This window comes from Simochromis diagramma, unplaced genomic scaffold, assembly GCF_900408965.1.
Source record: "Simochromis diagramma unplaced genomic scaffold, fSimDia1.1 OVJJ01000131.1, whole genome shotgun sequence".
Taxonomy (NCBI): Eukaryota; Metazoa; Chordata; class Actinopteri; order Cichliformes; family Cichlidae; genus Simochromis; species Simochromis diagramma.
The window spans coordinates 6,767,624-6,793,477 of record NW_024387200.1 but is presented as its reverse complement, the minus strand read 5'-3'; the positions used below and the strand labels follow the sequence as shown (position 1 = coordinate 6,793,477).

Below are 25,854 nucleotides of genomic sequence, written 5' to 3'. Positions count from 1 at the left end.
TGGTGTAATGAGGAAGTACAGGAAATTATTCGAAGGAAGAGGTTGGCAAAGAAAAAGTGGGATAGACAGGTAGATAAAGAAAGGAGTACTGGGTATAAGAGAGAGGTATAAGAAAGCGGTCGCAAAGGCAAAGTAAAGGGTGATGCTCGACCCTGAGGGAAAGGAAAATATTTATTTCAACTGGCTTCTAGGAAAAACTGTGCTTGAATATTACGTGCAGCAGTTTGGGGTGGTTAAGGACACAGATGGAAATGTACTAATGAGTGAAGTGAGTGTGCTGAGAAGAAGTACTTTGAGGAGCTGATGAATGAAGAAAATGAAAGAGAGGGAGAGCAAGAGAGAGGAGGTACAGGGGTCAGATGGAGGAAAATCATTGAATCGGCAAGTGCAGACAATTAATAAGAAGGAAGTGAGGGCAGCTATGAAAATGACAGATACAAGAAAGGGGGTTGGTCCAATGACCTAATGTGGAGGTAATGGAGATGTCTAGGAGAGGGGGCAGTGGAGTTTTTGACCAGATTGTTTAACACAGAGAGTGGGAGGAGGCCTGAGGAAAGGAGAAAACGTACTGCAGCCTTTTTCAATTACTAGGGTGATTTGCAGAGCTGTGGTAACTATTGAGGGAGAAAGCCGATGAACCATGATTTGGGTTTATATGGGAAAGAGTTGCTGAAGCAGTGAGGAGTATGGCTCCATGCCAATAAAGAGCACTACAGATGTGATGTTTGCTTTGAGAGTGTTTATGGAGAAGCATAGAGAAGGTCAGAAGGAGTTGCACTGTGTGTTTGTGGATCTAGAGAAAGCATATAATAGAGCACCAAGAGAGGAACTGTGGTACTGGATGAGGAAGTCAGTAGTGGTGGAGCAGTATGTGGGTGGTGAAGGACATGATGAGGACAGCAAAATAGTGGTGAAGTGCGCGGTAGGAGTCACTTCAAAGTGGTGCTGGGATTACATCAGAGAGCAGCTCTGAGGCCCTTCTTGTTTGTAGTGGTGATGGACAGGCTGACAGATGAGGTACTGAGAGTGGGGAGCAGGTGGAAGAGAGTCTAGAGACGTGGAGGTGTCCACTGGAGAGAAGAGGGATGAAAGTAAGTAGAAGGAAGACAGAATACATGTGTGTGAATGAGAGGGAGACAGGTGTAACAGTAAAACCTCAGGGAGCAGAGTTAGTGAAGGTAGATGAGTATAAATATGTATCATGTATCATATCATCCAAAGCAATGGGCAGTGAAGACAAGCGAGAGGTGAAGAAGAGAGTACAGGTAGGGTGGAGTGGGTGGAGGCAAGTTTCAGGAGTGATTTATCACAGAAGAATAGCAGCAAGAGTGAAAGGGGACATTTACAAGATGGCAGTAAGACCTGGTATGTGTGTGGTTTGGAGACGGTGGCGCTGACTAAAAGGCAGGTGGCAGAGCTAAAGATGTTTAGACTTAAATTGGTAGTGACGAGAATGGATTATAAATGAGTATATCAGAGGGATAGCTCAGGTCAAGGAATTTGGAGATAGTTGAGATGGTTTGACATGGAGGAAAAGTGAGAAAGGATTGGAGAAAGCTGCCAGAAAGGAGGAAAAGAGGAAGACCTCAGAGAAAACTCATAGATGTAGTGAAGGAGGACATGCAGAGGGTTAGGGTGCTGGTGATAGAGTGAGACGATAGAGCAGATGATTCACTGTGACTATGCTTGATGGAGCATTGACAAAAACAAAGAACAGGAAGAAATAAAATAAAGTAAACTTTTATCCTGTCACAGCTGTGATTGGCTCCAGTCCTCCTGCAACCCTGAACTGGATAAATGGGAGAAAAAATGGATGGATGCAAAATAAAATGAATAAATGTTGGCCTTATTTGACGATATCATAGAATATTTAATAATTAATTTATGCTTAAAACATTTTTGTTAAACCAATTTTCCTGACCTACACTAACCTCACCTGTACTGTATACACAGGTAAGAAAGGAGAGTCACAACAAAACCATACATTTCTGACTAATCCAAAGAGGGGATCCGGAGGCAGGTTGGGTCTACTGGTGTTTTTCAAGAGAAGGGTGACTAGAAATCAATACAGAGTTGTTCTGAGTGATCGTCTTTATGCCATGATCAAACATTTCTGTCCTGATCTGTCTTTGCTTCCAGGAAGACAAATGCCTCCATCCACAATAAGGGCTCAGTAAATGTAATGTAAAACTGATGTGAATCACATGACATGCACTTCACAGTGATCAAAAACAAGAAATGCTTCTCTGGGAATCTGTGCTATGAAGACTTAAAGCAGTTGTAAAGTCAAAAATGGCGACGACCTGTTGCTCACAAAGTATGCCTAATAAAGTGGCAGTTTAGCATTGTTACGGCCCTGGGCCTTGGAGAGAGTGAGACTACCCTTTTGTGCTTATGCAAATCTAAGTGTGCCAGGACTCGTAGATGACTGGCTGCTGGGAGTCCTGTGCCAGCCTTCTTTTATGCAGATCACAGTGTGCCAGACCTCGTGGACGATTGGCTGCCTCGAGATCCCATGACCACTCCATGACCAATTGACTGGCTGATTGTCTGCACCTGGGAGTATAAAAGGCTGAAGAACCTTCACACTATGGTGAACTGCTGCTCTGAAGTGAACATGCAGTGGCCTCCTTGGCTGTGTTGCATGTGAAGCTTGTTTGCTAAACCTGTTTGCTGTGTTGCTCTTTGTTTAACCCTTAGCTTTTACTCTTTCCTGTTCTTTTCATTGTGTATTAATTGTTTCCCCAGTGGTCTGTTGAACAGCCCTGTCGGTTTTCAGTTTAATGTTTGTAATAAAACCCCTTATTAACTCAGATTTCGTGAGAGGGCTTGTGTATGTTTCTCCCCTCCTGTCGCCTAGCAGAGGGGGTCGTAACAAGCATATATAATAATGGATCAAATGGCTCTTTAATGTGAAAGGCCTCAGTTGTAGTGATAAATTTAAGGGAGAATTACAAACCAACACTGCGTTGTACCTCCTGTCCTTGGAGCTTTTCCCCTGTTTTAACTGAGAGTTTTGTTTTTCTTGTCTCTTTACACCAACTTTGTTTCTAGTAGCAGCGAGCAGGTGGTTTAAACAAAGCTGTGGATCTATTTTACACAGCTTGCACTGCGCTAATAAACAGAATGACAAAGTACAATGATGAGTGAGTATTGAGCTTTATTCATCAAACAACAAGAGAAGACGGCTCCAAATAAATGCTAATGTTGCTGTGCATCTGTTAGATGAATAAACTTACATTTCACCTAACTACATAGATAACAGAAGATAACAGTGTGCCATATGTTATTCTGCTGCCCTCAAGAGAACATAAAATTAATTAAGGCTGCTTAAAAAAGGAACCAAACAACAAACTTTAAGCAGGAAAAAAAGGAAAGTCATCCCACATATTGTGATTTATTATGCTCTGATGCATCCATTCGGCTGGCGTTTCTTTAATTATGTTTGTGAGGGCTATGGTATGTTGTGTACTGTCCCGTTGAGGCTTTTAAGTTGGAGAAGGAAAGGAAACACCTGTGCCTCATCTGAAAGACTTCAGGAGAAGCTCCTATCCAGCATGTTTTCTTTCATTACCAGCATTGGTTTTTTATGTCACATATGAAATAGGCATGACTTTGGACCTTTGGGGCTCACTCCAGGTGATTTCACTGATTTACATGGCTTCACCTGGAGAGGTGAACTAATCAGTGAAATTACCTTGGAAGAATAGCAAATCCATCAGTCCTGCATCAATACTTCTGTGCCTAGATACAATGGAGAAAAATTTCCCCCCAGATGTCTAGAAAATAAGTATTTCCTCAAAAGATGGATCAAAAAGAGATTTGAGATGCACTGAGTGCTTGGTGTTACACGCACAATCAAGTGTGCAGCTCTTCATTTCCCCATCTGTTAAAACTGGCTCAGTAAAACACTACAGCACTCACTGAGAGTCTCAATGATTACCATTCAGCCAAGATAAAATCTATTGCATTTCATATTGGCAGTTCTTTATTTTTATGTTGGTTTGGCTCCTTAGCTTTGGCAATACTTGAGATAAGTGAACACTGAAAATTTTTTATCTGACTTGACCTTTCCTTCTTTTGATTTCTCCCGTATATGGTGTACAGTTTATCTGCGTTGCCATGATAATCTGCTTTTCTGAAGCAGCCAGATCACAGAGGTTGCAGAACTTGGAAAGACTCTGGCCTGCATTAGGTTTAAACACAAATCAGGTGTAGTTGGACGAATATTTGTTGAGAATTGGTTAACTGGAATAATAAAAATAATGAATAATATGACAGCACACTCAGTGTCTTTCACATGCACACAGGTATACACACTAGCCAGCCATTTTACACCATACTTGTAATGGGTTGGACCCCTTTTGCATCCATGGCACAGATTTGAAAAGCTGCTGGAATCTCTGGAATCTCTGGAGAGAGATCCAACCACATCCCATAGGTGATCTGTTGGGTTTGGGATCTGGTGATTGTAAAGGGTGGTTGGGTACAGTTTTTGCGACATGATGTGTTATCCTGCTGGAAGTGGCCATCAGAAGATGCGTAGGCTGTGGTCATAGACATGATCAACAACAATACTCATGTACAGATAGTAGATGTTGGCATTTAAACCGTGCATGTTTAAGCGGGCCCAAAGTATGCCAGGAAAATGTCCTTCTTACCATTAAACCACCAGCAGCAGCCTGAAGTGTTGATAGACAGGATGGCTCAAATGCTTTCATGTTGTTTACACTAACATTCAGATGTTGAGGCAGTAACTGACCTCGGGCATCAACTGCTCAATGGATATTTTCTTTTTCCAGCCACTCAGTAAATCCTAGACTTTAATCTTAAGTTGTGTAGACCAGTAAAACTCTTCTTTCTACTACTAGCCAGTGTTCTGGTAGGTAACAGGAGGCTAACAGGGGTTACAGGGACTGTTCTGCCATTAAATTGTTTATTTAACATTCAATTATGGTATAATATGAATGGCCATAGGAGCAGGAAAATCTGTAAAAACACATTAAAATACAGTTAAAAGTCTAAATGTTCACATTTTCTGAAGATGTCTGATGAGCCACATAAAAGTCTTTCCCGGGGCCCTGGGCCTCATGTTTGACATTCCTGCAGTACATCAGCATTCTGAAATACTTAGAAAACTCCTCTGGCACCAACAATTGTTTCACATTGAAAGTCACCTAAATCACCTTTCTTCCTTTTTCTGTTCCCTTCCTTCTTCTTCTTCTTCTTCTTCTTCTTCTTCTTCTTCTTCTTCTTATTCTTCTTATTATTATTATTATTATTATTATTATCTGCTATCACTCTCATCAGTACAGCTCTGCTTTGAAAACGGTTATTAATTATTAATATTCTGTTTTTCTTCTGTTTTGCTTGATTGTTTGTGGGTTTTTTGAAATTTTATTATTTTAACATGTTCAAAATAAAGCTGCACAATGAAAAAGTATAAATACAACATAAAAAATTAACTAATGAATAAAAGCCCCAGGTCTCTTTAATTCTTTTCATTTATTGCATATTTATTGCTTTTTACTTTCTCCCCAAATTTTTGGGATACTTATTTTATTTATGTATTTAATTTTATCTTGTTGAATGAGAGAATTTTATATAATTTATAAAACCGAATTTTATTCAATTAGAAATAAGAACTTTATTGCATAGTATAAACCAACTGTATTTATGTATATGTGTATGTGATAATAAAACTACCGCTGCTTCTGAAATATAAATGATTATACATTATAAAGATAATGTATAAAGGATCGTTTCCAACACCTTGTTGAATCTATTCCAATATTATTATATTGCAGGTATATAACATTGTCACAAACAGCAAGGAGATTACACTATTCCATTTCCGGTAGACATCTTTGAACGTGAGTTAGACCAACTGCACTTTTCTTAAAAGCTCAGTTATTTTTCTACGGTCTCGATTTTGCTGTATTTTTGGAGGGGAGTAGGGTTTTTGTGGATACAGGAAACGTGTTAAAAACTCCGGTGAGTTATTTTTTAAGCACACTGTTGTGGATTTTAAACGCTTACCTCGGAAAAAAACAGATGCTGTGATGTTCATTGATTGCGCACGCGGGGCTGCTAGCTTCTGAGCTATCTGTGCACAGGTGCTGTGGAGCACTTCATGAGGCAGGTGAGCAGATGTGAGAACAAGTTGACCCACAGGACTTTTGATATTTGCCCAAAGCTTATTTAATTGGCACTTTTTTGCTCTGCAGCTGTAAAGATAAAACACTCCGGGGGCTGCTGTGTTTGTTTTGGGATGGTAAATATCAGAAACGGGCTGCATATGGTGAATCACGAACCCAGTCATCTTTATCTGCTCAGTCGGTAAGGCCAAGTTAGCTAACAGCTAACGAGCCTGCTCAGTCTGCTGTAAATCTAGGGATAGCGTTTTGATTAATGTTAATTGCCCTGGGTAGCCAAAAGACTTTCTTAGAAGAAGTATATATCTCAAGTGCTTTGCAGTGTTTACAGGTGTTGTTATGCTGGGATAAATGATTGTGCCCATTTCTTTTGTTTTTGCTGACAGTGCTGGTTAATGTTTAAATAATAATCACATCTTTTTCACCCTCTAGTACGATTTTTATTTTTATTTTTTGCTATATGCAGCATCTAAAGTAGAAATGACAAAAGCCCACAAGGCCAAATAAATATCTAAAATACAGTTGAATTCACAACTGTAAATGCTTTTTTTCTGTTGGTGTCTAAGCAGTAGGAAAACAAAGTGTTTTTCTTTTTATTCAAATATTTTAAATGTCAGCATTTTGCATCCATTTAAACAGATTATATTGCAGTACATCAAATGTTTGGATTAGGTTAATTAACTGGGCACTCATAAAAATACTGAAATAGAGGCTACAGCAAGTAATATGGTTAGTGAGACTTGCTATGATATATGGTTTGGAGATAGTGATGCTGACAAAAAGACAGCAGGCAGTGCTGGAGGTGGAAGAGGTGAAGATGCTAAGATTTTCACCAGGAGTGACCAGCATGACAGGATTAGAAGTGCATAAGAGGGACACCTCTGATCGAGGAGTTTGGAGACAAAGTTAGAGAGACAAGGTTGAGATGGTTTGGACATGAGTAGAGGAAGGATAGTGGATATACTTGACAAAGGATGTTTAATACGGAGCTACCAGGCAGGGGAAAAATACGAAGATATCAGAGGAGGTTCATGGATGTACAGAGGACTGGTGTGACAGAGGCGAGTGCTATGGACAGGGTGAGACACATTCAGATGGGCGCCGCAGAGATATTTATAAAAGTTTTGCATTCATTTCTTCTTTCTCTTTCATTTGATGTATTTTGGCATTTTTTTTAATACTGCAAGTTTTGTAAATTTTGTAAAAGTGATTATTGATATTATTACCACATTTAAGAAAAGGCCTATGCACTTTTTTCTGACCTTCTGCCTTGGCTATTATGTGGCTGTAGTTTAATCATAAAAAACAACAACAACATTGTGCTTTAGTCAGAGCCTACACGTAAAGGAGGCTCTGAAATATTAAACAAGTTAACAAAGTCGGCACAGATCATAGTCTGTGATACTTCGGCTTTCAGCCAGTTTCACCAGATATTTCACCTTTCTTTCTTTCTTTCTTTCTTTCTTTCTTTCTTGTGATAACTTCTTCAGAGTATTTTCATTTGCTGCTTTTAACCAGCTGCTGAGCCTTTTCACATTATACACAGTTGCTGGTTTAGTACAAGATTTATGGCTGGGCAAATTCAGCCCTTGATGCTTTTTAGCAATAAGAATAATAACATTTTCATCCCTTGGTTTGCAGAGAAAAAAACTGCACATCTCTTCACACGGTGGTGATTTAAAAAAAAAAAAAAAAAAAATCTGATAAGCCTGGATTTTCCACAGGTGTTGTGCAACTTAGCTGCTGTAATTCACTGCCTTCAGGGTTTTTACAGCTGTGCCGTGTTTATGTCAAAATAGACACAGACTGTGAGTTTGGCACTGCAGCCCTGCAGAAGAGGTGAGGAAACCACACTGGCTATCAGGTTCAATTGAACCACAACCACTGACTAATCAATAATTAAAATATTATTAGGTTTAAGCCATAATTTAGATCTTGTGTAAATTATTTTCTTTGTGATGGCAAATTCATAAATTGGAACCACCTAGAAAATGTTATAAAATCATACGCTTAGTTTTCTATGTTTTAGCCCCATCATTACATGAAATTTCAGTAATTATTTTAACATAATGATTTTGAAAATGACCCCAATTATCTGACATAACTCTCAAGTAGTGACATAATCTCAGTGTTGAAGCAAACAAAGTGCATGTTAGTAGTAGTGATATGATGGAAGTGATGCAGAATTTAAGAACTAGCAATGACAAATATATTTTGTCTCCAAAAGCTGTCTGTTTTATTCATTACGAAAATTTGAACCAGATCACAAAGCTCCACTAAAAATCTTTGTCAATAATCATGTGAAGACAAGTTTGACAAGCTAGCAAGAAGTAGATATTCAGAAATGTTCTTTATGATCGTTTTAACAAGTCTGTTGGGATAATGTTGGAGAGAGTGCCCAAGTACAGGACTCAAAGGCTGTTGGTTCATGCAATGTTCATTGCTGATGCCAAAAAAAATGGAGCACTGAGTTTCAACGGGCAAGTAAACAAAAACAGGAATCCACAAAAAGGGCAGAAAAGACACATGGAACTTAAAAGCAAAGAAAAAGATGAGGCTATATATACACCATTTGGGGTGACTGGACTAAGGCTTGAAAGACATACAGGTGCAAAGAGTTAGACGAAGGTAAATATATTGAGGGTGCAGCAAAGCAGGAAATAACATTAATTCTGGATGCAAGAGAACATTAACCTTCAAAGGAAATGTTAAGTAACTAAAGATAGGAGAGAAGAAGGTAAAAATTAAAACTGGAAAATATAAGAACTGAAAAACAATAAGTGTGTTACAGACACCCAGGACCACAACAACATTGGCAGTTACGGTATATCCATATTTTGTTGAACAAAGACACAATTTCTGTAATTTTGCTGCTGTACACAACCTCAGTGGATTTTAAATCCGTCAGTATGAGATTGAGATGCAGACATTCAGCTTTAACTCGAGGGCTCTCTCCATACTCTTTCATGTGATTCCTGTAGGTAGGTGGTAGAAGATTTTTGTTGTGTTTGAGTTTGTTGTGGGGACCAGTTTGCGGCATAAGTACAGTTTTCTGCTCCGTGTCAGACTCACCATAACCAAACCATGTCCATGCTACAGAGGTCCTTATGTTTGGATCAGTAATTAGTTACTGATTACTTTTTTCAAGTAACTTGACCAACACTGATAGTGGCCCATTAACACTGGAAGCCATATGTGCCCATGCTGTAACATTTTTATTTAAAAAAAAATTCTGTGCAGATTTTTTTAAAATGTTGTCTGTAAATGCCTGGACATTGTGTTCTCCTTTTATGGAGATTTTCTACAAATAACAAACACTGAGCACACACACACACAAATAGGGATGGGTATCAAAACCCGGTTCTTGTTGAGAACCGGTTCCCACTGTTTCAATTCCTTGGAATTGTTTCCCATTTTTGCAAACGATTCCCTTATCGATTCCAGTCGCCCCGAATGACGTCACCACGTTGCGGAGCGTCATTTACCTGGCAGGAAACACGGCGCCTAAGCGGCTTAAACGCTCAAAAGTTTGGTTATACTTTACGAGAACAGATGACAACAAGGCAACTTGCAATACTTGCAAAGTAGATATTTCATTTAAGGGAGGAAACACTACGAATATGCAAAAGCATTTGCTCACAAAACACGCGATAACCTTAAATGAATGTCGTGTTTTTAATTCCGCTCCGGACTCATGAATCTCAACCCAGCAGCGGCGGTAACGTTTGCACGTCCTCTCCCGTTAATGCGGCAGGTAAATAATCAACTAACAGTGCATATTATGTTAGCGCGATCTGCCTTATTACAAAACCTGCTATTACTGTGCATTTAGGTGACCATGATGAGAGAGACAGACAGTCTGGCTCAGATGCTGGCAGTTCTCTCTGCAGTCTACTGGTAGCGTCTCCTTTCAGGCCAGGATAGACGAATGTCACCGAGCAGTGACTAAGTTTGTGGTCAAAGGCTTGCACCCATTTGCCACAGCAGATGCCCCCGATTTTCGGTAAGTGAATGTGTTTAATTGTAGGCAGGGACATTACTGGATATTCTTGTGTAATTGCTACAGAATAATTTATGTTATACTTTGTTATTGCTACAGAAGAATATTTATTTTATTATTTTACGTTCACAATTTTTTTCCGGGGACCCTGTGACACCCCATTGAAGAGCCGTAGGCTGGATCTCTTAAAATCTCACTGTTGGGTTTGTAAGGCCATGTTACTCCTAAATTTCTATCTTGTTCAAAAACAAAGTTCTAAGCTAATCGACCTTAGTGTTCTCCTTTTTAAAAAGAAAGAATCGATAAAGAATCGAATCGTTAAACAGAATCGAAAATGGTATCGGAATCGTGAAAATCTTATCAATACACACAAACACTGAGCGCACACACACACACACACACACACACACAAACACAAAGCAAACTGGAACACAACACAAACAACAATAATAGTACATACGGTTATGGGGTAAGATTGAAAATAAAACAAAATTGTCCATAAAAGAAAAAACGACTTCTTCCACCTCGTACGATTAGCTTAGCTTTTGTGGGCTAAATAACAGCCATTTCTCCCACCTTTTCTCTCCCACCTCTTTTTGAAGTGTTATTGCATATGTCAGCTGTTCATAAGCATGTAGATTTTTAACAGTGTGTCTGAACAAGGTGTTCGTGGGTCGGTTGCTCTGGGGCCAGCACTCAGTGATGGCTTTTTAGCTCGCTTCTTTCCGCCTATCTTTTTGTCTGTGTGAATTATTTCATTTGGAAAGTGTCCAAGGTAAAGGCCTCCCTGTTCTTGAGTGAGTCCAGCAGTTTGCACCTTTTTGTAAACTCTCTGTATTTACATTTATGAAGATGTCTCTTGATTGTAGACCCTGACTTCTTGAGAGTGTCCTTGAGAGGGTAAAATATTATGATTTTTTTTTTTTTCTCTTAACCATGGAAAGAATTCTGTCATGGTGTACAGCAGACAAAATACGTCTTTCTGAAAGTGGAACAACATTTAATTTATTCCTTTGTTATGTTCTGCCGTGTGCAGCTACCGAAACTCCCATAGAGGTTCATTATCTTGTTAATAGTGTTAGCTCCTCTTTGTGTATGATGCTGGCTTGTGGGCTTCTCTGAGAAAGAAACAAATCATATAGGTTTGGCTTCCTAGTATAACTCATAAACGTACACCTTGAAGCAAATGATTCATAAGCTGGAGAGAAAATGGAGTGGGGAAAGGAAAATTTGCTGCTCCATTAAAAAAAGCTAGGACATGTTACTGGGAACAACCCCCAGTGTTTTTTCAGCACTGCAACTGGGCTGACAAAGAAACAGAGTTTGGTTAAGCCACTTTAAGTAGACATTAATTGATGAACTTATTTACAAATAATATTGTAACTGCAAACTACCAACTCACAAATAAAGCTGTCAGATAAACAAATAAAGCAAATAAATAAGAATAAATTTAAATAACAATAATCAAATCAAAATAATTCACGGCTGGCCCACCAACTTATGATTAAGTAGAGCAACTTCAGTAACTGCTGATATTATTTAAGACTCTTTCTCTCCAGTCAGTTTTTCTATACTAACTTCATTAATTCTTCCTCCAGTGCAGATTCAACGTGTCTACCAAACCCTGTTCCTACTAGACTGTTCAAATAAGACATAATTAATGGTAAGACTTAAGTTTTAAATATGATAATTTTATCTCAATTAAGAGGATATGTTGAGACATTCCCTAATCTACTGCTGCTACACACCCACTCCGACACACAATGAATAAGCAGTGCAGATTCAGACTTTAGAGTTAGTTAAACTTGCACACAAAAACGATCAAATTCAGTACAAGGACACACAAATACAGAGCCAAGATTAAACCTTAGGGCGTCTCTTTAAGTAAGAGTTCAATTATCAGAGCACCAATCAGCTGATAAACAGTGGACATTAGGTTTGCTTCTAGAACAGCTTAATTACTATAAACTCGACTAAATTCAGCATCATTATACAGAGAGCTATCACAGCCTCCTCTGTCCAGGTCAGGTATCTATGCAGTCAGAGCATTACTTGCCTTTGAGATCCAGCCGAGGTTGATCAAAGTAACTGAGCTCACCTACATGTATGTGGGTGTACAGAGCTTTGAAAATGCTGGAATAAAAAAAACCAAAACGTCCGCTCTAGAAGCACAGTGTGCCTTTATTATATGGCTACTGCTAACCCCAAATGATAGTGAAAATTATTCTCATTATGATTTAATGTTATGTGAAATTATTATATTTATAGCACATATAATTGCAGTTTATTCTTGCATGGATTTTCTTTTTGGATTTGTTTAGTGGAAAGATAGTCCCGCTCTCTGGCTGGAGACTCCTGCAGGACTCAGTCCCATAAATCTGTAGATATACATTTACTTCGTGTGTGCAGAATTACTGGGAGCATAAATCCCTGTGATTTGCTTCCTCCCCGATGGCCTGTGCTGCTGCTTTTTTAAGGAGATTGTTTTTCAAAAATGCTGACACATGACAGGGTACAGTGGTATTACCAGATTGAACAAAATATTAGCCTCAGAAATACAATACTTACAGGAAGGATTTCTAACCATTCATCATATTTCTGTATGGTTTTAAATAAGATTGTGTGGGATGAGCGCAAACAGGCAGACGTATTGATATCGTAACTGTAGTCTCAGCACTATATTAGCATGCCAATAGCAATCAGTTGATGTGATGTTCCACCTGAACTTATTACCATTACTGTTAATATTATTATTATTATTGTTGTACCCACTATCTGAAGAAAGAAGAAGAAAAAAAAAAACCTATTGGAGGATAGTAGATAAATAACATTTGTACTCTTAGAGACTCGTTCAATAAAAATCTGACATCAGTGCAACAATATACTCCTTTCTGTTGCAGAACTTCAATTTTACTCTGCAGTGAAGATTAATATCTGAAGAGGCCCCGTAACTTTCAGTAGTTTTTCAAAATATTTTATAATAAGAATTTGATTTTTATGCTGTCTGCATCAGATTGCACGTTTCTCTACTGATTGACAAACTAAACTATATCACGATACGGCTTGGCTCACGCTGATAAACTAAAAATTTATTTTTCTGAAAAGGTGACTTCATGGGAATTTTTAAAAGTGATAAACGATGCTGTGATCAAAGTTAGATTTGGTCACAGATTTGATGTCATATTCTATCTCTAACTATAAAATGGTAAATGGACTGGTTCTTATATAGCGCTTTTCTACTCTTCTGAGCACTCAAAGCGCTTTACACAACTTGTGCATTCACTGTGCATTCACCCATTCACACCCATTCGCACAAGCACATTGTTCTAGGTGCTTTTTAAGTAACATTCACACACATTCATACTCCGATGGATGCATCGGAGAGCAATTTGGGGTTAATATCTTGCCCAAGGATATTTGGCATGCAGACTGGGGGAAGCCAGGAATCGAACCACCAACCTTCCGATCAGTAGATGACCTGCTCTACCGCCTGAGCTACAGCCACCCAAGGACATAATTAAAAGAGATAATAAAATGCGCATTTAGATAGAATATGGATTACTTCAGCAGACTTGGCAGTGCTTTTTGACATACCATCTTTAATAATTTTACATTATTAAATAAACTGGCAGATGCATCTGCAGCTGTCTGGCTTATTATGAGCATTTAAGAATAAATTTAGTCATTTGGAAATGGAATCACAAGTTTTTTCTGCACGAATATCCAGACAAACATAAAACTTTAATTGATTTTAGAAGAATACTACTTGCAGCCTTCTTGCTATGCATATTAGGGTAAAGGAAAAATGAAAAAAATAAAGTGAGACAGTTTTCACCCTCTGACTGGGACTACGTGAGGGAAGCCTATATGTGTGTCATCTTACATGAGCTGATCCACATTTCAAGTGGCTGCATGTGTACAGGGCTATTCAGCGACAGTTGGTAATGAATTGGATTACCTTCATTAAAACAGTAATGTCCAGCTGTATACAGTTTGCATATATCATGGTAAAAAGAATATAGTGTTCGTTCACTGCAATCAATTGAGCTCTTAGTCAGAGGATTTCTCTTCCTCTCACATCTTATCCCTCTTCTGTCTCATTTGTCTTCACTCACTGCATTGATGTCTTCCTATTACCACTGATTTGACTTGTCTGTTAGTGAATACCTAATCACAGTGAAGATGCCACGCTTTCATTCCTTGAAGGCTTTCTCCTTTGCTCTCATTTCATCGTTGGGGTGACAACTGTTCCTTGCTGGAAGGGGAGATGTGCCACATTCAGTTTACACAGCCATAAAAGAAGCCTGTGCGTGGCATGACCTGCTTTGCACACCTGCCTACACACAGACGCCCATGCGCATGCATGTATTGTTTGAAATGTAATGTTAAAGGATTTCTTTATGCACCCAAGGACAGTTCTGTAGGTAGCTTTGGGGGTGCCTTCGGGGTTGATCTCAAGGTCTTGGTCAGCAGTGCACAGCTATGCTATGGAAAAATTTATGAATAAGTGATGTAGCTGCTGTCCTGTCTAGAAAATTCATTTTAACCTTATCTCTCCACTAACTCAGTCTTGGTGTCACTTAATTATGGGTAAAGTTAAAGCTTTTCTTTCTGGCTCATGTCGCTGAGAAACATATTTTTGTAGTGATAATTTGACAGTACCAAGACTTTGTGTCATATTTGTTGATATTTTTTAAATTTGATCTCATCTTACTTAATGGTCCTAACAAGTATTTTTGATTCTTTCAAGACAGCGCTGAGCGTCCATTCTCCAGTGGTCTTCACCTGACAAACCCTGTTGCCGCTTCAGCTTAAGGTAGGACAGATTCTGTCTTTGCCATCATAGTCTTATGAATATGTTGGCACATTTGAGTCCATTGTTTTAAGTCACTTCCAGTAAATGCTCTGGAGGGTCAGCTGTCTTTGAGATGTTAACGTCTTGGTCAGTGATCTGAAACTGTTCTGAATAGGTAACTTAGTTGCCATGTTAAAAGTGACCATAGCAACAGGAAGTTGTGGTCACTATTACAAGTATTTTTGTTAACAGTGGCAAAAAGAAACGTTGTTTGAACTTTGAATGTGGTGTTTAGAGAGGAATTTAAAATAAATGAAAGTTCTCTGATCAAACATAAATTGTTATCATATAGAAAAGATGTCTTTGTAAAAAAAGAAAGTTTTGCAACTTTTTGACACCCCTCATACATATTTTATAGCAAAACAAAATTGGCCAGCCATACTCGGTAAACACTATGATACATTCAAAATTTATCTTTGCATCTCAAAGCCTGTGCATGTCTACTCCTATTTTAAATGCAGTAGTGCTACAAAAGAGCATGAATATGGCTCAAGTCTTAGGATTTTTTTTTTTTTTTTTTTAAAGAAAAGGACACAAACTTTTTTTTTTTTTTTTTTAATTTAACAAGTTGTATCTCGTGTTTATGTGTTGCTCTGCACAGCACTACAGAGGTGCAGCAGTTATCTCCGTCTCCTCACAACAAGAACGTCTTGGTGTCTAATCCACAAGCTGGCTGGAGTCTTTGTCTGTAGAGCTTGCATGTTCTCCCTGTGCCTGTGTAGGTTTTTTCTTGGTACTCTGGCTTCCTCCTATAGTCCAAACACATACATGTTAGGTTAATTGGTGACTAAACTTGCCTGTGGCTGTGAATGGTTGTCTGTCTTTCAGTTTTAACAGTCCAGGTTGTACCTTGCTTCTAGGATAGACTACAGCCCTCCTGTGACCCTGAACTGAAAAGGCAGTTAAGAAGATAGATGGATAGATTTTTTTTAATGCTTTATTTTTGGAAGTGTGGTTAGTGAGTGTGCTAAATTCTGTTCAGCCTGAGATCAATCATTTGTAACACAAAGATGAAGAAAAAGATGTCAAGAGTAAGAAAAATAAATGACGGGAATAATAAACATGGGGAAGGTGTTGGTAACAGACTTGTTAAATATTTGTGCATCCGCTCAGAGTCACTGGCACTGGAGCGATATAAAGACAAATCACCATTCTGGACCTGGGCGAGAATATAGCCTGTTTGATTTGCATTTGAGTTTTAGAAGTGTTGTGAAACTCGATCCATCTCTCCATTCTGCTCTGCTTTTTCACAGCATGTCATAGTAGCAGTGCAGCTAAGCGAATTAGTGCAGATGTCTCTCTCGGGATTGTTTTCCAACTCCTGCTGCGGGATCCTTAAATGCTCCCTCGGACAACAAAAATATCTGATCTCTAGTGTTTCTGCCCCAGGGCCTCTTACCATTTGGGCCGACCTGAGAGGCCTGTGATGTATGTGCCTAAGAGCTAGGGCTGGGCAATATGGCCTAAAATCCATATCGCGGTATAATTTGAAGCATGTGCGGTAACGATATATATCATGATATATTCTTTTCTTCTGTATAACGTATTTTCCACACTATAAGGCACAATTAAAATCCTTTAATTTTCTCAAAAATCGAGAGTGTTTCTTATGTATGAATTCTGGTTGTGCTTACTGACCTTGAACCGATTTGGGTGTGCAGAAATCTGTTAAAAAATGTTTTAGTACAACTTTGGTAAGCTGCACAGCTTGATTGATTGTCAGAGCATTACGGCTGCCGTAGTGAGGAGCTTTGCAGAGTAATCTGGGTCCAAAATTCCGTCCATTTCAGGTCCCAAAGTCAAACGAACACTGAGAGTTAAAAACGGTCTAAATTCTTCCATCTTTAATAAAATCATCAGCGTTGCTGCTTTACCAGGTGTAACAATTTAACATGCAGGCATCCATGAAAACAGAATTTATTAAATTTAACGGAGTTAGAAGTTAACAGGAAGTTAGCTCGCTAGTTTCCACCTAAACATTTCATACCATGTTCTGACTGAGAGATTTTTGAAACGAATTAAAACGTACAGCTCTGCTACCACTTCCAACATAAATGAAGACAGAAAACTAAACAGCAGTGGCGTTTGCAGGGTTACTGAAGTTGGACTACCTGGTATATAATGTTGTGCTACTTGATTGCTAGCAACACAGCTATGTTAGCATAACATTAGCACAGTGAAACTGGAGGATGAACGGCAACTTTTTTAAAAAGGCAAGCATAAAAAATATCTCAAAGTCGGAAAATTGTTTGAATATGATGATAAATAAAGATTGTCTGACTTGCTATTATTATGAAAATAAGAACCAAGGTTCAAACGTACCAAAACTAAACTGAGACAAGCAAACCAGCTCTGGGGATTATATTAGAAGAGCAGTGTTTCATCTTAGCTTACATCTGTATGTTTGCACAAGGGTAAGCCTGACTTCCTTACACATATCAGAGCAGGATTTTCATAGTTACTAAAATTGAAGTTATATTAGATTTTTGGTTACTAAAGTAAAAAGTAAACTATATTATGTCTTTGTAAAACTAAAAAGAGAGACATATTTAAGAGATGTCTTTAGTTTCGGTCTTTTGTCAATTTGGTCAACACAAGTATTGTGTACAAGTATTGATACTTTTACACTGAATACTAATCAAACTACTGAAATTAAACAGATTAAAAACAATATTTAAAAATTGAAAATGCAAACTAACAAAATAAAACAAAACAAAGCTTTTATAAAGCAACAGTTTTAACAAATCAGTCAATACAAACAGTTGTACTCCTTGACAGCTTCCCCTATGTAGCACAGACTGTTACACAGTGCTACTATGTTTTAGACATCACAGACATCACGTTGTCACAGAAAAGCCAGTTGATATTTTAGACCACATAGCTGAATTCTTATATACTTTGGAAATGTTAATATCAGTCTCATTCTTCTAATAATATTTGTATGTTTGAGGAAAGAAACAATGATGAGAGGATAAAGTTATGCACAAGTTGGTTAAATGGAAAATTAAATTAACAATTATTATTTTGTAAAAATATTTCTTATTTTTACATTTTCATATTTTAAAGTATGTCATTAGTAGTAGTCATATCTACAGCAGACAAATAATTATTGGAAATTAATAACAGCCCTCGAAGTACTACTCATGTCTCAATTTTTCTTTTCTTAAAATTGTTATTAAATCTCAAGTCCCTGGCTCTTCAGTCTCTAACACTTAATCTAAATATTCTTACGGAACTTTTTGTACTTCTGTCCATTTTTGTCTCCAGTCAACTGACAAACTAACCTCATACCGTCTCTTATTTCTCCTGAGATGTCACTGACTTCTGAGCCACAGGAATAGGCTTGAGGGAGGCTTTTAATACTGTTGATCTCTTTTTACTTTTGTCCGTGTTTTGTGCTCTCCTGAAGCATATGCTCTCACACAAAGCCGGTATTCTCTCCCTTAACTGCACATCGTGTCACACTTTTGCTTGCCAGGAGACAGAGGGTGGGCATCTACAGCCTTGTGGGTGTAAATGTATCTATAAGTATCTTTTTATCTTAACACCCAAACCACCACTTCCACCACGTGCGATCAGCCATCCCTCGTTCTGGCCAAACTTGTAAACAACTTTTCATCTGAACTCATGCTGGTGGTATAAAGGGCTCTTTTAAATTTAAAAAAAAAAGAACAAAACTTTTGCTTCAGTTTCTTACTTTACTAGGTCATGTGTGGGGATTAGGATGGAGGGGGGAAAAACCCAAATTACAAAAACAGTTACTGAGAGTGTTCTAGATTGATCATATTATTCAAAAGGAAAAAATGCATCGGTTATAATAATATGTAATTCTGTCACACACACAAATATCCTAAATATCTTTTGTAGGCAAAAGAGAACTTAACATTGAAGTTTGCTGTTCGGTCATAGGCAGGGACCAGACTCTCATTAGCAGTGATGGTACTTGAGAGAGCCTCTTCCTAGTTGGACATAACGAGAAACATTTCACCACCGAGGAGTAGCAGCTTTACTTCACCCTATCTCTAAGACTGAGAACAGACGCAGTTCAGAGAAAGTCCATTACTGCTGTTTGTATCCTGAATCTAATTCTTTGGATCACTACCCACAGCTCCGGGCCATAGGTAAGTTTAACCTTGGGACTTCTCCTTTTCTGGCTTAAAGCCACACTTTAAGACCCAGAGAGGGTAATTCTGATACTAGCAGCTCCGCACTCTGCTTAATCAATAGAGTCACATCATCTGCAAAAAGAAGTATTGAGACCTCTGAACTTTGCTGCCTCTCAAGTTCCACAAACTAAGCAAGTTCAATAGGACTTAATGGCTATCTACATCTCTGGTGTCCACAATTTGGTTCAGGAGTTGCTACAGTGATGGACATCAAGCTTAAATCCATAACGCTGTATAGCCACTTCAGCAGTGCGCTGGAAGTTGATTATCTCCTAGACCAGGGATGTCAAACTCCAGGACTCGACGGCCGGTGTCCTGCAGGTTTTAGATGACTCCCTGGAAATAACACACTTGAATCAAATGATTAGTTCATTACCAGGCTTCTGGAGAACTTCAAGACATGTTGAGGAGGTCATTTAGCCAGTTAAATCAGCTGTGTTGGATCAAGGACATGTCTAAAACCTGCAGGACACTGGCCCTCAAGGTCTGGAGTTCGACACCTGTGTCCTAGACTGAGCTGCTGCCAGATGCTCCCAATACACCCGCACAGTGCATGTAGTCCAGCCAGGCCTTTCCAGCAACTTCCCCTGATGCCTTTTCTAGCTCACCCAAAGGTAGTGATCTACAGATCAGATGATCATAATTACAGGGTCAACGATGAACCCGAGGCTTGAGGTCTTCAGGTGCCAAGTGAACTTGCAACGTTATGTTTGAAAGTATTATCAGATATGAGCAATTTATGATAATCACAGAAGCCACCACCTGGTTTCAGCTCAGCTCAGCTGTTCCTCCAGTCATGCCCCTTTGGGTTTCATGAGCTTTGAGAGTCCCCAGATGGCTCAAATAAAGTTGGGTACCTTGAGTGCTGAATGTTTGGTGCATAAGTGCAAATGACCAGAGGTGTGGACTCGAGTCACATGACTTGGACTCGAGTCAGACTCGAGTCATTAATTTTATGACTTTAGACTTGACTTGAAAAAATGTTCTAAGACTTGTGACTTGACTTGGACTTTTACACCAATGACTTGGGACTTGAATTGGACTTGAACCGGTTTACTTGAAAAGACTTGATATTTTACCCCAAATATAAAATTTAACATGCATATTATATAGAGATTGAAAATGTGACGTCATTCACGGGTAGAACCGCAAAGGATTCTGGGAACTCGTGGCAAGCGGTACTAGCGCACGCAGGCTTTCAATTAAAATCAGTTATACAGCTATAAAAAGAAACACAAAAATGTCAAGAAGCTGTTGTATTATTAACTGCAATAGCCGGTCGCATGACAGCCACGGGAAGCCGACGGGTAAAGAGATCGGTTGTTATCGGATTATGTCGTTGAAGAGAAATTGTTTGAGCCATGTTTCCGAAGTAACAAAGACGCGACGGATGGCCTGGATTGCAGCCATTCAAAGATCAAATATAACGTCCCAGAACACTCCAGCTCACAGGTTAGTCTGCTCCAAGCATTTACACGAAGGTCAGTGTTTTTTAGTAGTTAATACGTCATTTTCATAACATAATTAGTGATATAGGTTACAAACAAGTCTGGCGCTGAACAGAAATTGTCGCGCTATGCTCCTTTATTTATTGTGTTTATTGTGCATAAATAGTGAATTGTCCTGACACAATATTGCGTTTCGCTTCTGTTATTATGGTACATTGACAAAAACATATACTTTTATTCACAGGATAAAACAGGTTTTTTGTATCACTAATTGCCCAGTACGATTACAGCATACAGTATTATTGTCACTGCTACATTTCTGTGATGGGTACCAGAAATTATTTCCACTACTAATTAATTACCGTTGAGCTCAAAGGTCCTATTAATAAACGGTTAAGGAATGTGTATTTATGAAGACAATTTGTGAGACTGGTAAACTTATGATACGTACGATGGTCTTTCGTTCTACACGGTGCATTTCAAGGTCCTGTACCCATCCGTCGGTAAACTGTACCTGGGCTTGTTGCAGTGACCTGAAGTTACTAAACTTCATGAGTGTATGCACTCACTCCAAGAACCGTATAATTATAAATATGCATATAAATATGCTACGATGAGATAGCTGACTTCATCTAACTAGCAAATGTTTTCCAGGCTACGTTGGTGATGCAGTTTTTTTTAATGTGTATGATATTTTTGTCATGCGATTTTAAAGCCGGTCCTACAACCGCATCCAAGAATAACATGCAGCTTATCTCAGAACTGTCGGTGAAAATTATTCTCGGAGCTAGGTTTAATTGAGCTGCATTTTAAAGAGGTGCAATTTCACAATTTGTGTATATTTTCTAAGTTCACTATTTTGTCATGTGTTGAGAAAAACACAGATTTTAAAATTACATGGTCTAATATTTACATTTAGCATATAACTGCAACATTATTTTTTCGTTTTTTTTTTTTTTTAAAGACTCGAAAGGACTTGAAATTCAAAGTTTCAGACTTGTGACTTGACTCGGACTTTTACACCAGTGACTTGAGACTCGACTCTGACTTGCCTGACATTACTTGAGACTTGACTTGAGACTTGAGGATAAAGACTTGAGACTTACTTGAGACTTGCAAAACAATGACTTGGTCCCACCTCTGCAAATGACAGTCAGGGCCTGATCCTCAGGAAAATTGCAATGTATAAGCACTAAACCAGGGGGGAGATAGCAGTTCATTTATATCCATATCCATTTTTTGTGTGTTTTATTTCACTTATTATATTATTAAAGCCAGTAAAGGTTCTAGGTAAACTAGAACACATTTTGATTGTTCTGCCAGTGCCTTGAACTGTATTGCAATTTGTTGGAGCCTATAAATAATGTAGTTAGCACTGTGAGGTTTTACTGATTCATAAAAAGTATGTAGAGAGGAAAAAAAACACAGAAAAGATCAAAGGGAAACCACCGGCACATAGCAACGTCAGTTTTGCAGCATGAGGCTAAACAACTGATTTAAAAAGGTCACTGTTACAGCATGTATAAAATAAAATAAATACAATTTGCTGTATAAAGAACTGCAAGACAAAGTTTCAGTAGATTTAGCAAGGACATTGTAATTTTTTTTTTTTTCTCCATGACTCCTGCCTTGCTTGCAGTGGACATTGATGGACATAAATTGAATGCTTTCTACAGTCACATTACATTTTTCTGCAACATGGTAATGTAACCGTACTAAATTCAGTAATCACATTACAGTTGTGTTACTTCAGTTTAATACGTTTCTTCAGTTATCTGTCTGACGGGCAAGTAGAAATGAAAAATGTCCTTTTTGTTCTTGCTACACACAGCTAGCATGAAGTTAGAGTGATGTCAAGCTGAATACATGCTAACCAGCTGGGCAGTCAGAGCCTGATCTTTGGTAGTAACAAAAGCAGTGATGAGCAGATACCGTCTCGTAGCATCATAGAATTCATTTCTACCCAAATATGGTTCTCCAGTAGAATAACCAGTATTCACAGTGAAGATCTTTTTGAGCTGGTTTCAACTTTGTTGTTGGCTTGGTTGCTATACTTGGACATTGAAAGATTCAATGTGTGCCCTTGTTAGGATAGGAATTCGTACCAGTGTGTGGGACTGTAGCCTAAGTTTAATATTGTTAAGTGGTAATTACGTGACAGTGCATTTCAGGGCATGTTATTGAGTAATGTGAAAGTAATTCAAAAACAAGTACAGCAAATTACTTTTCCCTGGGAGTAATTAAGGTAATGCTTTACTTTTACAAAAGTATCAAGTAATATGTAACACATTACTTTTTATGTGGAGTGGAGTTGCTTACATTTGAAGTACATTTGTTTTTAGACTCTTAGCTGGCTCTCAGAAGCTGTCTCAGAGTGCATTTGATACGAGCACAATCAGTTGTGCATCAAGGACTTGCTGACGTAAATTCATTTCCATACCGTTGGCCTCTGTGTACCAAAGTCCTTTGTGGAGCTTTGTTTGTGCATTGTTTATGCCACTTCACATTGTAGTGCCTGCAGGACCATCACATCTGCATGATGTGGAGAGGCTTGTGGAGTGTTTATTTGTTTCAATATCCCTGCAGGAGTCTGCTTTTTAATAGTGCATGAGCAGCTTCATACCTCTACCAAATTAACACTCTTGTGATGTTTTTGTAATGTCTCATTCCTGTTTGTATTTCAATTTCACTGTCCTCCTCTAACACCACTTTTTTCCCCCATTTATCAATTTGTTGATTTTCTTCTCTCTCACTCCCCTTTTCTGTGAAACTCTTCTCAACCTCTCCTCCTTCTGTCACTATGCCAGTCACCTGGGAGTTGGGGTGCATTTGCTTGGATGTTTACCCTTATCAGTGATAAACTGTTTGGCTTGATCTGAGAGAACAGGCCTGTCATTAAGAATGGTTTATCGGATTTGGTGTTTGGGGAAGCAAATTTGTTATTATTTTTATGTAATTAAGAAGAATTCCTGTGGGTTGGCTTTTCATTCAGTGTTCTCAAAAGTATTTGTGTTGTAGTTTCTATACTCTTTCTCATAACTGTCTTCATTCTGCCTCATTAGGGTTCCCTGACTAATTGAGATTATTCTTTAAGGCTCTATATTAGAGTGAATTTGCACTGATATGCCTATCCATTTTATACTGGTTAACTGCATCTGGATTGTGGGTATAGAGCTGCTTACTTTTTCCTCATCATTGCCTCCAGCTCTTCTGGGGGGGATACTGAAGCGTTTCCAAGCCAGCCAAGAGCTGTGATCTCCTCAGATCATGGCTAAGCTCCCGTTGCCTCCATCCCTTAAACACCTAAACACCTTACCTGTCGAAGAGGCAGAAAAGAGCAGAGCAGAAGACGACACACTGAACTTGCCTTCTATTGATGTGGCAGGGTAGCAATATGGAAAAACTGTAATTAGCATAGAGGTTCAATAACTGACCATCTCTCAGATCAGCCAGGCAATTATTCGTAATCACATCCTCAAGTCCCCCAGTGGAACAATATAGTCCACAGAAGATGATGGTCTCTGTAGATGGTGGACCCACACAAAGATGGCTCCACATAGTTTTTCCTGTTCACCGGGTGATACTTCCATCCTTGGTGAGGTAACTGGAGTTTGTGATGCTATAAAAGTTGTCTTTGGAGTCACACCCGTACTCGAACTAGACGCTTTTCTGTGTATCGCACCAGAAAACATTTGTCCTTCCTCCCCAAGAGTCCACTGGCCTGGACTGACATAATGATTAGCACACTAGGCTTCAGTTTGTCTTTTTTGCTTTCCCTGTTTTATTCCACAGAAAGGGGCTTTCTAAGTCTCTCTCTCCCTGGCCCACTTCCAGTCCAGCCCCTGCACACTGTAACTCTTTTGTGCTCTCATGGAGTTGCCTCCAAATTAAGTTCTGTTCCAAACAAACTAGCCATAAGCAGAAGTGGCCCTCCAACACAAAGTCTGCATCAGCCAGGTTTACAAAACACACACACACACAGTGAAGGTGCAACACCTGTTTTTTGTTCGAGTCAGCTCCACACACGTGCAGATATTAGTGTGTTAAAACTGATTATCCTTTCAGAAGAACACACAGAATTGAACCGTGCCAGTGTTCAATGTTCAATTACAATGCTTCCCTAAATCCTAAATAGGGCCTAATCATTGCAGAGTGTTTTTAATCTTAAGGATTTTTTGAATGACGACAGATAGTAGGATTTTGTAAATAACAATAAAATTAAAACAGACCAGGCACATTTTGAGCACGTAACAGGCGTCTTAATTGTTCTATTTGATAGTATTGTGCATCTCTTTAGATACCAAAGTTTCTGTTGTTCTTCAGAGAAAGGTGAAAATGTCCAAAAGGTCATACAAGTAAATTCCCTCTTATTGTGAATTCAATTAGCAGCTACAGTAAGACTCCACATGCAATTACACTTGTCATGGTGGGTGTATAGGCTGGATTGGACACACACACACACACACACACACACACACACACACACACACACACACACACACACACAGAGCCACTCTTCATCACAAAGTGACTGTTTGTGTTTTGACTGGCCACCATCCTGCATCGCACAAACATGGTCATGATTTCTCTCAGTTTTCAGTGGGCTGCATGGAGGCAGCTGACACAGTCCAGCTGAATTCTGCCTGAGCCCGACCCTTAAAGCGGGCCAGGGTATAAGAATCAAACACACTGGACTTAAGGGATCAGATATGCTTTGGCACATCACGGATGTGTGTCAAGCCCCTCATTTAGGCTCAAGTTACCTTGGAAAGTCCTAGCAGGGGAATCTTGCCCCTGATATTCTAGGTGTCTGAGCCCATCCAACGTGGTAAGGGACACAGATGTATTTTTCACAGATGAATACCCAGAATTGCTGAAACTAGCATTGACTTGAATATCTTATAATCTTAGTCGCCACATGTCCTTACAGGCTAGTTCAATGTAAAGATGTGTTTCTCTAACAGTTTTTAACCTTAATTGTACCTAAGATGAAACATACTCTAACATACACTGGTCCTCATTTGTAGCTGGATAAAAGAGCAGCACTCCACTAGCCCGCAGAAGCTGGATTATTACAAAACCACCTAATTTTTCATTCTGCATGTAATGTGGCCCAGTTACTGTTGTTTACATTCTTTCACTGACAATTAGCATTATTTGCTGCCCTCACGTTGACATGTTATCCTTTTGTGGACATTTTTGCTGCATTCCCATGACATTAATCAGCTGC

At 38.9% G+C, this 25,854-nt stretch overlaps 1 protein-coding gene across 10 annotated transcripts in view; it reads left to right on the top strand.

The window, feature by feature from the left end:
* The first annotated feature begins 5,857 nt into the window (after positions 1 to 5,857).
* gpat2 (glycerol-3-phosphate acyltransferase 2, mitochondrial) overlaps positions 5,858 to 25,854 on the top strand; it is a 168,480-nt gene continuing 148,483 nt past the window's right edge. For 4 of the 10 annotated variants that reach the window (XM_040050516.1, XM_040050515.1, XM_040050514.1 and 1 more), the window contains exons 1-2: positions 5,858 to 5,994; positions 14,906 to 14,971. The gene's annotated coding sequence lies outside the window, so the exon portion shown is untranslated. Of the gene's footprint in view, positions 5,995 to 6,051; positions 6,143 to 6,167; positions 6,340 to 14,905; positions 14,972 to 25,854 lie in introns of those variants that run through there. The other 6 variants (XM_040050517.1, XM_040050508.1, XM_040050518.1 and 3 more) reach the window with 4 other exon arrangements.